General features: G+C 37.7%; 1 long non-coding RNA gene across 1 annotated transcript; it reads right to left on the bottom strand.

Annotated features, from left to right (window-relative positions):
* Positions 1–7,794: 7,794 nt before the first annotated feature.
* Positions 7,795–9,437, bottom strand: LOC110788593 (uncharacterized). The gene is made up of 3 exons (XR_002533411.2): positions 8,827–9,437; positions 8,646–8,708; positions 7,795–8,056 (listed from the first exon to the last, which is right to left on the bottom strand). It is a non-coding gene; the product is annotated as an uncharacterized lncRNA (long non-coding RNA).
* Between the last annotated feature and the right edge of the window lie 3,000 nt (positions 9,438–12,437).

Here is a 12,437-nt window from a genome sequence, read left to right as displayed (position 1 = left end):
TAGTCTTTTCGGCTCAATTTTGCCACTACCTGGGTCCTTGATTAGGGGACTATGTATAAATATCAACGGCGACCTTTGTCTTGAGGTCGTAAACCGGTTTTATTTTTTGAGACATCCAAACACGGGATTTCGTACAACGTAGTCTGGGAATATTGTTTTAAGTTTGCATAGTATATATTTTCTTTCGAGCCCCCAAGCATTCGTGCTTGACGGTCATTTCTTGTCAAAGAGGTTCCTTGGGGATACGCATTCTATAATGTCCTTGATCGCGTTTGGGATTGTGCTCGTAAGTGCGAGCGATCTTTGTAGTGGTGTGCTACTCTTAACAAAGCCGTGAGGTGCGACTTTCGGTAAAGGAATCGGCAATTTTCAAGTCGAATAAATATGGCAGGGCCTAGTAGAAGTTAGGGCCTTTTTTGAGCCTGGGTTCATTTTTGGCGCCCAGGCCTGGGCGTTGAAATAATTTACGCCCAGGTGGGGCGTTGAAAGTGTTGTTTGGGCTGGTCTTTTGATGACACAATTGGGCTTCTTGTTTTTTTCGTTTATTTCACTTGGAAGTTCTATGTATTCTCTTTTCTTTTTTTTTCTTTTTTTTAGAACGTGATGATTTTCTCGAGAAGCCGTAGCCGATTGGTGGACTACGGTGCCTGTCGCTTTGGGGCGATTATTTTAAGGAACTGTTGCTCTTAAGGCGTACAGTTATTGCAATAGTTGGGCGAGTCTATGTGGCCCGAGGAACATACCTTGAGGCGTAAGATTTTGATCGCTCTTGTATATATTTTTTCCTTTTGAATGCGTTCGTGAATGTTCGATACTTAGAATGATGATATGTATGTGCGAACGAGCGTTCATAGAATGGCCGTTGTGTGCGGTCCATTAATCAGTTTGCTTGAATCATTTTTTTTTTAGCAATGACTGATTTTGAATAGTTTGCTTAGAAGCTTGATAGGGTTCAGGCCCATTCATGAAGTGGGCTCAAACATCGTGCCCTTTCGATTGTTCAAACTTTTGCTTCGAGATTTTTTTATTTTGCTATGGTTGTTTCGTAGCTTGGAGCCCCCAAGTATGCATGTTGGGATGCTTCCTTTTGGCGTACGATTTTTGTAGGTTCTTCCGAGAAAGATGCCTTGGGGTTCCGCTCGTGTAGGTGCGAGCTATCCCTTCCGTGGTAGGTAATATTTCGCTACCTTTAATCCTTAATATAGGAGTCGTGGGGCTTGCATTTTGAATTTGGGCGACAAGTAGTCTTTGCCTCTTTTACACATGCTCTTTGGTCGTGCCCGCATTAGTGCAATATGCCTTACTCTTTTTTTTTTAGACTTGTACCGTGGGATGGTTGAACTTATGGTGCGACGTAGGCTTGTGTGACCTAACCGCATGTATTAGATCATTTCTCCAGGTGTAGGGATATCATTATTATTTTTGCATTGGAGTACTTCATCACGCCTCGTTCAGGTGCTCGAACAAGTGTAGCACCTTCTGCGTGGTTTTGCACGGCTTATTACTTCGTTCGATGCGAGGATTCATAGGTGTTCCTTTCTTATTTTTATATCTAGGCAAAACTTGGCAGGTAGAAATATTCAGCGCCCAGGCTGGGGCGTTAAAGATATCGGCGCCCAGCTCTGGGCGTTAAAAATGATTTATGGGCAGAATTTGACAGTTTTTATCCTAGCTTTTTCTTTCGCTTTTGCTTTGGAACGATGTAGACTGTGTAACGGGCGCTTTATAGGGCGAGCGTTATGTGCAGTGGTTTGGTCAGAGTTTTGGTGACTTGCGATTTTCAGTTACCCTTGATAGTGGGGTGACTTTATATATTCTAAGTAGTGCTTTAGAAATTGGGAGGGGTTGTAGTCATTCTAAGGTTCGTTTTACACGATTAAAGCTTAGGATTGTGCCCCTGTTACGTGTGTATAGCATTAGCATCGAGAATTTGCGATAAAATTGTCATTTCGAGCATTTTTAGAGTATTTTTCTCAAGCCCCCAATTGTAGCTACGGGATTGGCTTGGTGCTATAATGCTTGGCATACGTTTTTATGTATTCATGGTGACATGTATCATGAATAGTTTGAACCAGACTCGTTTAGTGCCAGGTACGTTCGAGTAGTGATTTGCTACTTTTCCTGTAAATGTCGTATTGTGCGACATTGCCATGGTCAAGGTAGTCACATGTTGAAGTGTGCCTTTGACCAAAAGCTATGTGCCTTTCTTTACCCATAATCATATTTAGAAATCCTTTGACTCACTTGCAACATTGAGATAAACGCATACTTAGCTTAAACCAACGACTCTTCATTATGTTCGAAAAAGTCTTTGAAAATTATTTGAAAATTATTTAAAATCTGAATCCTACTGTGTACAGTCCGAGGTGTCCTAAGTAAGTCTACTTATAGAAGGGTTCATACAGGATTACATGAGTGAATCAAAATACTGTTACGATTTTTGGAATGCTGTCTAAGGATTTGCTGGAAGCCAGGGTGCCGGCGTCAAGATATTACTTGTGTCCGTTTGGCATATGCTTTAGGCTTTTAGGGCCATCTTTTCCAGAATTGTGGTAACATAAACCGTTTTCAAATTGACTTAGATTTACTTGGTGTATGTCTGTACAAAAGGTCAAGGTATACTTAGTTCTTTCCCTAGCTATTTCATTTCAATTTTTAGCCCCCAGTTGCTGTTATGTCTTCCCATTAATGATGCTTTCAGATTTCGATTTTAGATGCCCGTGTCATATGTCTGAGTAGGGTGAGCCTTGGTTAAGTGCCAAGTCCTATTGACAATGTCTGATTTTTTTTCAAAGGGGATTAGCAAGCATTTGAATTACCATGAACGGGTGCCCTAAGTTCGAAGGAACGATGGGGCGATGCCGTAGAACAATCCTCTTTATTGCAAGCTTACTGCCTTTACTACTTGTTGGCGGTCATGACTGTGTCTAGTGGAGAAAGAAGGTCTTTAAGCGAACGACTATGTCTGGTGGTGAAAGAAGGTCTTTAAGTGAGTTAGTTTTCTTTAGGGAGGGTCAAGTCGAGTACTTTAGAGGTCATGGACGCTCGCGCTAGCCCCTATTCAATTGAGGCAAACGATCTTTTGAGTCTTGGCTAAGTGCCTAGGAGTGTGAGTGCTCCTTCTGGCAAGGGTACGTGCCCTTATTATTTTTCGATGTGTGCTCGTTTTGGCATCTTGGTGACTTGGATTCTTCCTTTGACTTAAATTTTCTTTCGACTTGGATTGCAAGTAATTACATTTCAATAAGGGACTCTATTTTTTATTCTTTTTATTCTATAGGCTTTAATATTTTTGCGAATTGGTTGGCCCGAATCATGAATTGCCTACGTATCCGCCTTAAATAGATTTAATTTGGAATTAGGTCTTGCGTAGTTCTTAGCCTAGAAAATGGTTTCATAGAATGCTGATTTTAAACAAGTACGTTCGAGTGGAATCGTAATGTTTGAAATAGGGTGAAATAAGTGAAGTTTATTATTATTTTAATCTGCTGCTTTGCCGTAAGCCAAAAATTTGTTTTATTTTTTAAGTACATGTATTTGCACAAAAATCTTTTCATGTGTTTTTTGGTACGTATATCTGAATACGTGATGTACCCCTCCAAGTGTTCGTTATTGTTCCGTGTATGTGCGGATAAAATGACGAGCACTTCTGGACAAAATTTGGCAAGCAGAGAGATTCAGCGCCCAGGCTGGGGCGTTAAAGATTTCGGTGCCCAGCCCTGGGCGCTGAAAATGATTTCTGGGCGGATCTTTTTTGGTGCGCTAAATGCTTCTTTTTCTTTTTATACGAACTTTTAAAGGCGCTTTGCAAAGTTTGCTTTTTTATTATTTATTATATTTTTGTACTTTTCATTTGTCTTTTTTTTTATTCGTGACTCAAGACGGTTTGAAAGATAGGTTGAATGAGTTGTATAGGTATTAGTCAAGCATGAGGATTACATCTGCTAGGACTCACAATTTGCAGCCTCAAGCTAGTGTCATGAGTTTACATCAGCCAATGCCAATGAATAGCATGGGGACGACTCAAGGGTATATCAACAGGATGTATCCAAACAAGTTATATGGTCATTATGCTAATGGTGGTGTAAGAGCAGGTATGACGCACGTGTCAATGGCCGTACGTGATTTGCAGTTGACAACAAGTTTAAGAACAAGAGTCGAGGTAATGGTTTCTTGGGTTATGGCAATGAGAACATGGATGGGTTAAATGAGCCGAACAGGGGCCCCAGAGCGAAGGCGTCTAAGAACATAAGGATTGGAAAGGGTAGACATCGTAGAACTTTATGTAGTTTTTGTGGCATGATTTGGATTGCTTCTTTTCAGATTCCAGTTTCTGGGATTTAATTGGAAATTGTAATTTAGACTTGAACTTTCATTAATCTTTCTGATTATAACCCGTGTAGGAATATAAGGAGGTGGCCTAGACTCAAAATAATGACGTGGCGTAAGCCTATAATACTTGACCAAGCAACTCTCAGACTTAGGCTAATTGGACCATAACTTTCGTTGGTTGACACTTTAGATTTTAACCCTTGGGTGTTCATTTGTCATGCGCCATTTTGCTTAATGTTGGCAAGGTAGTTAGTTGGGGAGATCGAATTTTTATTTTTGCAAGACTAGAATCATTAGTGCGGCTTCCCTCTTAATGTGTATTGCTTTACCCCAATGGTAGCCTTATGGTATGTCGATTTGGGTATTTTCATGGTTCATCATGTTGCATTCATGGAAAATCTTTTAGTCCGTACTTTGGAGTATTTCAAGGAGCGAGTGGCTCGAGAGGACTATGATGGTTGTGACCCAATGTGATCATAAGCCTTGAGGCCATTAATTTTTCTTGCCCATGGTATTGACACCTTAGGTTCACTTTGGGGGTTGTACGTACGACTATGGGGGAATGATTTTCAGAATGTGACCGTTTCCATTTCGCAAATACTATAATATATTATTTTTATTGGTGAGAGAGAGTATTGAGGCCGTGGATTCTTAGAAAGGGATGACAATTACATATGGGTGCTTATTGATTTAAATGTTAGGAAGGGAGACTCAATATGGTTTACCTTTTAACTTGCAGAACGACACCAAGCATTAGGACCGATTCTATGGATAAGACAACTAAGACTTAGGATTTAGATTGTACTTTGGCATAGCCTAGTCTAGACTCGGATTTATTTATTTTTTTATTTGAACATTATTTTTTCTTGAAGACTTTATTCGAACATCATTTTTTGAATTCTTTTCCCATGTGACATTCAAAATTTTTTAAATTAGCATGCTCGGTTTTGGTGCCGAACATCGTCGTCGTAGGGGGCCTAACAACGACACAAGAGTTATTTATTTTTTTATAAGTCGCTTTTAGAATCGAGTGCTTTTTCATACGCCCTCGTAGCAATTTTTTTTTTCACGAAAAGTTTTTTTTTGCTACGTATTTTCTTCATGCGTGGGCACCGAGGCTGCTGTGCCTGACCAAAAGGCCAGGCAGCAACTTCAGCCCCCAAAGAAGGGCGTGAGAAATATCGGCGCCCATCTAGGGGCGCTGAAAATGCGTCCCTGGCTGGTTCTCGTTTTCTGTTTGCGTCTGTTTTTGTTTATGCGACTTTGATTTAGCGTGCTTGCCTAATAACGTCCTTACGCGTTGTGCAGCGTTTGTGGGATTCGTTACAGGCCATCCCGAGCGTCGCTTATTTTTGTGGCGATCGTTCGGGTTTGCCGAACACGTATTTCGGTATAACTCTTTGGCAAATTGGTTTATGAATGTTTGGGCAATTTTTAAGGTCGTTGGTTTTTCTAGGATAGTTTGTCACACACAATCATATATTTCGCTACACATAACTAACATTCCATCATGAGGCAATAATAATATGTCATGTAGTTTATGATAGGCTTCTATGGGTAGTTATTTGAGCCTGGCTTGGTACCGCTTATATCGCAGATCCAACACATGCCCCGGTCGAGGTAGTGTCTTCAACAGACGAATTTCGCCCAAGAGGCCAATCACGATGTAAGCCAAGGGGGCATGCACCAATGAGAGGGACCTAATGGGCGAGCGATTGGGTTTGGGACGGGTGTACTACTAGCGAAAGTGCCGAGTGGACAACATTCGAAGCGTATGCACCCCCCGGTTGGCGATGGGTATCCTTAGTCCAAACTCCCTGAGGGAGCCAAGATTCGTTATGCGGTTCTGCCCGTTCACATTAATATGCTGATTTTCAGGTCGTCCCAACTTGATGGTGAAATAAACGCGGGGTAGGATCATTTCACCCTTCGGCTATTTTGATTACCTACAAGAACGCGTATTTCCTTCACTATTCCCAGTGGAGTCGCCACTGTGAGGGGGTCGAAAAAGCACGAGGCTAATGCGTGACCTTGCCCCTCGTGGGTGTGACGTTTCTTTTGGTCAAATCAAGTGTAATTGGATTTCCTGTGAGTTTACACCCAATTGACTAGTAATATAGGAGTCGCCATTCAGTTTTTAACGACAATGAGAAAAACTGACAAAATTCGGTTATCGTGACATAAAGGGAGTGCAATTATGTTTGACCACGACGGCCGTAGTTTCCCTTGTGATTCCTGGTGTGGGGATTTCTCAACATACACCCGCAAGGTAGAGATTGAGGGTTCGGGGGACTGTAACTACCGAGAGGAGTACTCGCTCTTCGATAACTCCAGAGGCAGGATATCTTTACTAGCTCAGCATAAATAATTGAAGGGACATGTGTTAACTATTAAACTAATCTGAGTTGATTTTAACAATATGCAACATATAATACTAGATCGAGCGCGATTATCTGATTTAGATTGTATTAAGGGACCTAGCATGATAATCCAATTTCCCAAAAATATCATATTTATTAGGCGTGATAGGACAATCAGATTTAGTTAGTTTAACATTTCATAAAAAGGGCGAGGAAAGCAATTAAATCATGGAAAAGGGACACATTACGACGCACCCTTGAGAGGTGCGTCACGGTTCTCAGAAAGCTAACCACTTTGACTTTGCTATTTCTCCTTTTATTTAACGAATCTCAAGTTATGGGACAGGATACGTTCTGTTCGATTTATGGATCGATTGCGACAGAACGCGTGATCAGTTTTGCAGCGTGAGGCTTAGGTTTAGGGGTTTAGAGTCAATACTCAGAATAATAATTGTGTGTTGTTCTTTTTTCACGTCGAACTTGGGATATATTTATAGAAAAGAGTTCGTGGAAAGATAGAATTGTAGAGCTCTAATCCACGAGGAATTAGGAAAGAATACGTCCTAGGTAATTTCAGCGCCCAGACCTGGGCGCCGAAGATTTCGGCGCCCAGAGCCAGGCGTTGAAAATAGGATCTGGGCTGTTTTCTTAGTCAGATTCGGATTCCTAAAATCCGGAGTGTTTGAGACTTAATCGAGTCTTTTAGTGCGTATTAACCTTGTGACGGAATGCGTCTGAGCCCGTTACGAACTCTAGGCTCGTTAGGATTTTAATTAATACGTGACTCTTATTTTCGAATCATATTAGGAATAGGATTCTCTCATAATCTCTATCTCTTTTAGTATTTATGTTGGAGTGCAACACCTAATTCTGACAGGTTTCTATCTTTTATGACTTGCCACTTTTAACAACTACCCATTACGACAGTTACTATTTTTAGCAGGTTTCCATAAATAGCAGATTTCGGGTGAAATGAAAAGGGGAATTGAGATTCGTTATTTTATAGGAGATGCGTTGTCGAGTGGAGATTTATGTTCTCATCATCGAACCTTCCCTTTCGGGAATGGGGACAAAAGTAGGTGTCTACAGTAATAAACCGCACTTAACTCATCATTAGCAGCGGAATTAGGCTTAATTAATCCTGGGACCTGTGGATTATGGGCCCACAAATAAAATAATCCTCAAACAACATTCCTTTAACTAATACAATTTTCCCAAAAATAAATATAATTCAATATTCTCATAATAATAATCTCAATAATAGAATTTCCATAATAAATAATTTCTCGTCTCGATATCTCCATAATAAACTACCATCTCCAGTAATAACTTTGACTTGAGCAACTTGAGCTCCTTAATCGAACCTGTACACCGTCATAAAATGGAAAACAGGAAAAACACGGAAAAATCAAAAAATGAGTGGAAAACTTAGTAATATTACTCCAGCCCGTAAAAACGGTTTTATTTTTGAAAATCATTTGGCACATATCAATCATTAGCATTTATTGTTCGGAAATAACTAATTTAATCTCGTTATCTTGAAAACTGTGTCGGCAAGGAATCATTTCCTTTACAGCTCATTGGCAAGTACAGGCTTTGACGGGACTTTTCTTACATCTTTTCGGGGGGGAAACTGTTTCCCTTTAACATTAACTTTGAATTTGACTTTGACTTTGACTTGCCTCCACCGTTAACTTGCCCATTTACTAGTTCAGTTCACTTTTCCATGCCGACAAAAGCAACACCGTCTTTCTTTAAAATAACTTTATAAATATCATCATTATTTCCGAACAACGTCTTAACATCATAACATCATGATCATAATCATAAACATAAACATAAACATATATCATATCATTTAGCACATAAAATACATAATAAACACATAATCACATAATAGTCACACATTTTATATACGGGCATATAAATTTAAGTACGGGACATAAAAATTACCTCAATTGATTATCCTTAATCATCTTAGTCGGGCTCCAGTATCAATGTTCATGAGCTCCATCACTAATTAGTAATGATTTACGTTAGCCTCCTTAACATTATCAATCATAAAATTTATCATTTACTTAATAGTGATCCTTAAATAAATATCAACTTAGAGTCTTAGAATAAGACCACTTACCCAACTTTATGCACAAAGCCCACCAACTTATCAACTTATGGCCCACTTCACTAACAAGTACTAACCCCTACTTCTTATGAATTGTTTTTGACCGAAGATGAAAGTGGAAGCAATAGCAGGAAAGCAACGAAGCAACATCAACAAATAACAGGGGAAAACACGGTCTAGCAGGCTACGGTGGACACCGGCGACGGGCAGTGACGCCGGGTCTGGGTTCTGATCATCGAAGGGAAGAGTTGCCGGAAGATGGTGGTGGCAGCGGCAGTGGTCAAGGGGTGGTGCCGTGGTGGTCAAAACGAAGGGGAGAGAGAATGAAGATAACATGTAACTTTCTGGGTAAAAATTGAATTTGAAGGTGTAATTTAAAATTGGAAATTAATGGGTAATAAGGCAGCAATTTATAGAGCTTAAAGAGAGTAAGAAACGTAAGCAATTAGCTCACATAAAGAAAACCATGGATTTTCCAAAACAATGAGTAAAGAGAGGAGGTAGAAAACTTACAACAATTCTAGTACGTGTAGCTATTTGAGAATGCATGGATGAGCTTATGAGTCAAAGAAACAGAGAATGTCATCAACATTTGGCAAGCAAGAATGGCTGCCAATATATCCATGTTACACGTATAAAGGAAGAAGAAAGAGAAATGAGTTTTGTTGACCTTGAAATAAAAGGGGTAGAAATGTAATTTCATGGCTTTAGGAATCATAAATCAGAAATGTGAGTAACAATCAATTGGGCTTGCAAGATGAAAACCTCTAGTATGAAATTAAATTGGGCTCAAATAGTATTATCATGTCACAATAAAAACGTGAACATCATAAGATAGTTAAGATAGATCGGAAAAATTTAGGACGTAATTACGTTAATAACGATAATTACAGAATAATAAAATAGGCTTAAAAATACGGGGTGTTACAATACCACTATACCAGCGAGCAAGAACACATGCACCCAACCATCCAATTTGACTCTAGACAAATCTTGAGAAGAATTTAAGAAGAACATTTCTCACCAAAATAAATAAATTTAGGGTTATATTCAGAAAAACAAAAATCAATATTAAGTCTCTAAGTTCTTAGAGAGACTATGATACCATATTAAAGTGGCACAATAAGAGTAAATGACTTAGCGTGCTTTTTTGTAATTGACATTAATTAGCAATACTATATTATAACCTACACAACCTCAATACCACATAAGCTCATAATAATCTTAAACATAAACCTATTAACAACATAAAACTTAACGTATTACGAACACCGGAGTATTGCACTATATTTTCTATTATACCCGACACAGTTAATTACTTCAAATTAGTTCCTAAAGGTTTTTATCTACATACGAAATGTCATGGATGAAGGGGGTGTTTGGTTATAAGAGGCTGGCAGAAAGAAATTGTTTTAATGAATTGGAGTTTGACTATTTCAAAAATCTAACAACAGTGTTTTGCTAGGAGGAGAGGTCTTGGTATGAAAAAACTAATTTTAAAAAATCTCAATTTTCAATTAGAGTTTGAAGAAGTGGTTGTAAAATAACAATTTTGTACTTTAAATGAATAAAATTACAACCCTTATGTCAATGTTCGTAATGTTCATTAATTTACACATTAAACAACTAACGACTAGTCAACTACCAGTTAATTTAATTCAACTAGGTTGCGTTTGGTAACAAGCGGATAGATGAGTGTTTAGCGGATTGAAGGAAAATTTAAAGGTCTGGCCGGTCAATCCACTAATTCGGGTGTTTGGTAACCGACGATTTGAAAAGCGGATTTTGTCCAAAACCTCCAGTTTAGAACACGCTCCACATACCAACGTTTAAAAAAGAGGATTTGGTATTAATTAATTGCTAAATTACATTCATGTCCATAATCAACTGAACAAGAAGTTAATTGCTCTCCATAGAAAATACATGGAAAAAGAATGAGAAATCTAGAAATTTCAGCGATATAATTGACGATAAAATAATATACAAGAATAAATATTCAGGTAAAATAATACTTATTCAAGAAAAATTGGTACTAATACGTATTTAGTGATCGTCCATAAAACCCAATAATTTTTTTTTTGAAATAAAGTTGACAATGAAGGAGATTTCAAGAGGAGATCAGGAGATCAATGAAGATGACCAGAGTAATTCTGAGGATCATATCAAAAGGTTGAGAATTTTGATGGTGGGTTTTTGAGGAGATTGACCCAAAATGGAAGAAGGTGGTTTTTTTTGTGGGGGTGGAAATGATATAGGTGGTGGAGAAGTTTGGAGAAAGTTACTAGCTTCTTTATTTTGTGATTCGTTTTTATTTATTTATTTTTTGGGTATAAGGATTGTACGTGATTGATTTAACATACTCCTTTACGTTAAAAAACATTTTAAGATCCATAATTATTTTGCGTTATTCTTTCTTGTGTGGCATAAAATAACATCGTACACGGATATATATGCATAATTCAAAATATTTAAATGAATATAGTTGTTGAATACTCGATCTGTATAATTAAGGAGCATTTAAATGATGCGTAGATTCATCGAATATAATTGTCAAAATTGGTGAAATTATCGGTTGAAGAATTTAAACGAATTGAGAAACTTCGAATTGAGAAACATCATGTAGATTGTAGTTCAAGCTTCCGAAAGAAGTCTTACAGCTTTATTTTACCTAAATATCATGTACGGATCAAGTACTTGATTGTCAAGTTTTGGTTAATCTCATGAATAATTCATATGAGGGATGTACATTTTCTTTTAGTTTCTTTTTCCTAAAATATGTAAGTATATTACATTTTGTGAAAAACATCATCAATATTACTCATAAATATTTGTTGTTTATTAATATTAAAAAAGAATCACGTGCATTGCACGTGCACTTCACTAGTTTAAATAAAATGGGCTAGCATAGTTGGTAACTTTTTGGGTAAAAAAAAAATCTAGCAACTTGTAATGAAATAAAAGGTTCGAATATATATTATATTTTATACACATATTGCACATATGTTACAAAATATTAAACATATACATATATAGATTGACATATATAACACTTTACCTCTTAATTTGATAGATTGTATTGAGCTTACATGTCATCTTTCTCATTTTAACTAGGTTGAAGACATCATATATTGACATTTAACAAACATTTAAATGATTAAGTGAAGGTCAATTGACCTCTCTTATTGAACAATAATCCACCCTTGTCTATACTATAAATATACACCTAGCTTTCATTTGAAAAAATATGTAAAAATCTAGTTAATATCATGTTTTCTGTAACATTTTGAGGGAAATTTATAAATTGACTTTCGGCCCACCGAATATAAAAATGCTAGATTTACCGCTGCCTATACGCATAAAAGTTGTACGCACGTACAACTTCTCTTTGGGAGTTAAAGGGAAGCAGTTTGTGATGCTTTCAAACTCATGTTCAACCAAAATAGGCACATAGGCTAAAAGTATATAATAAGACACAAGCTTAATGTTGTAATGTATAGATAGTTCATTATAAGTAAAAAGATAGCAGATGCGGGGAGCACCAACCTTATTGAATGTAGGGTGTGGTACAAGTGCTAGGGAATAAGTTCGTATGATTTTGACATCGCCTTTAGATATATGTTTTA

Source organism: Spinacia oleracea, chromosome 6 (assembly GCF_020520425.1).
Source record: "Spinacia oleracea cultivar Varoflay chromosome 6, BTI_SOV_V1, whole genome shotgun sequence".
Lineage (NCBI taxonomy): Eukaryota > Viridiplantae > Streptophyta > Magnoliopsida > Caryophyllales > Amaranthaceae > Spinacia > Spinacia oleracea.
Note: the sequence above shows the minus strand (reverse complement) of the source record. Positions and strands in the feature narration are given on the sequence as shown.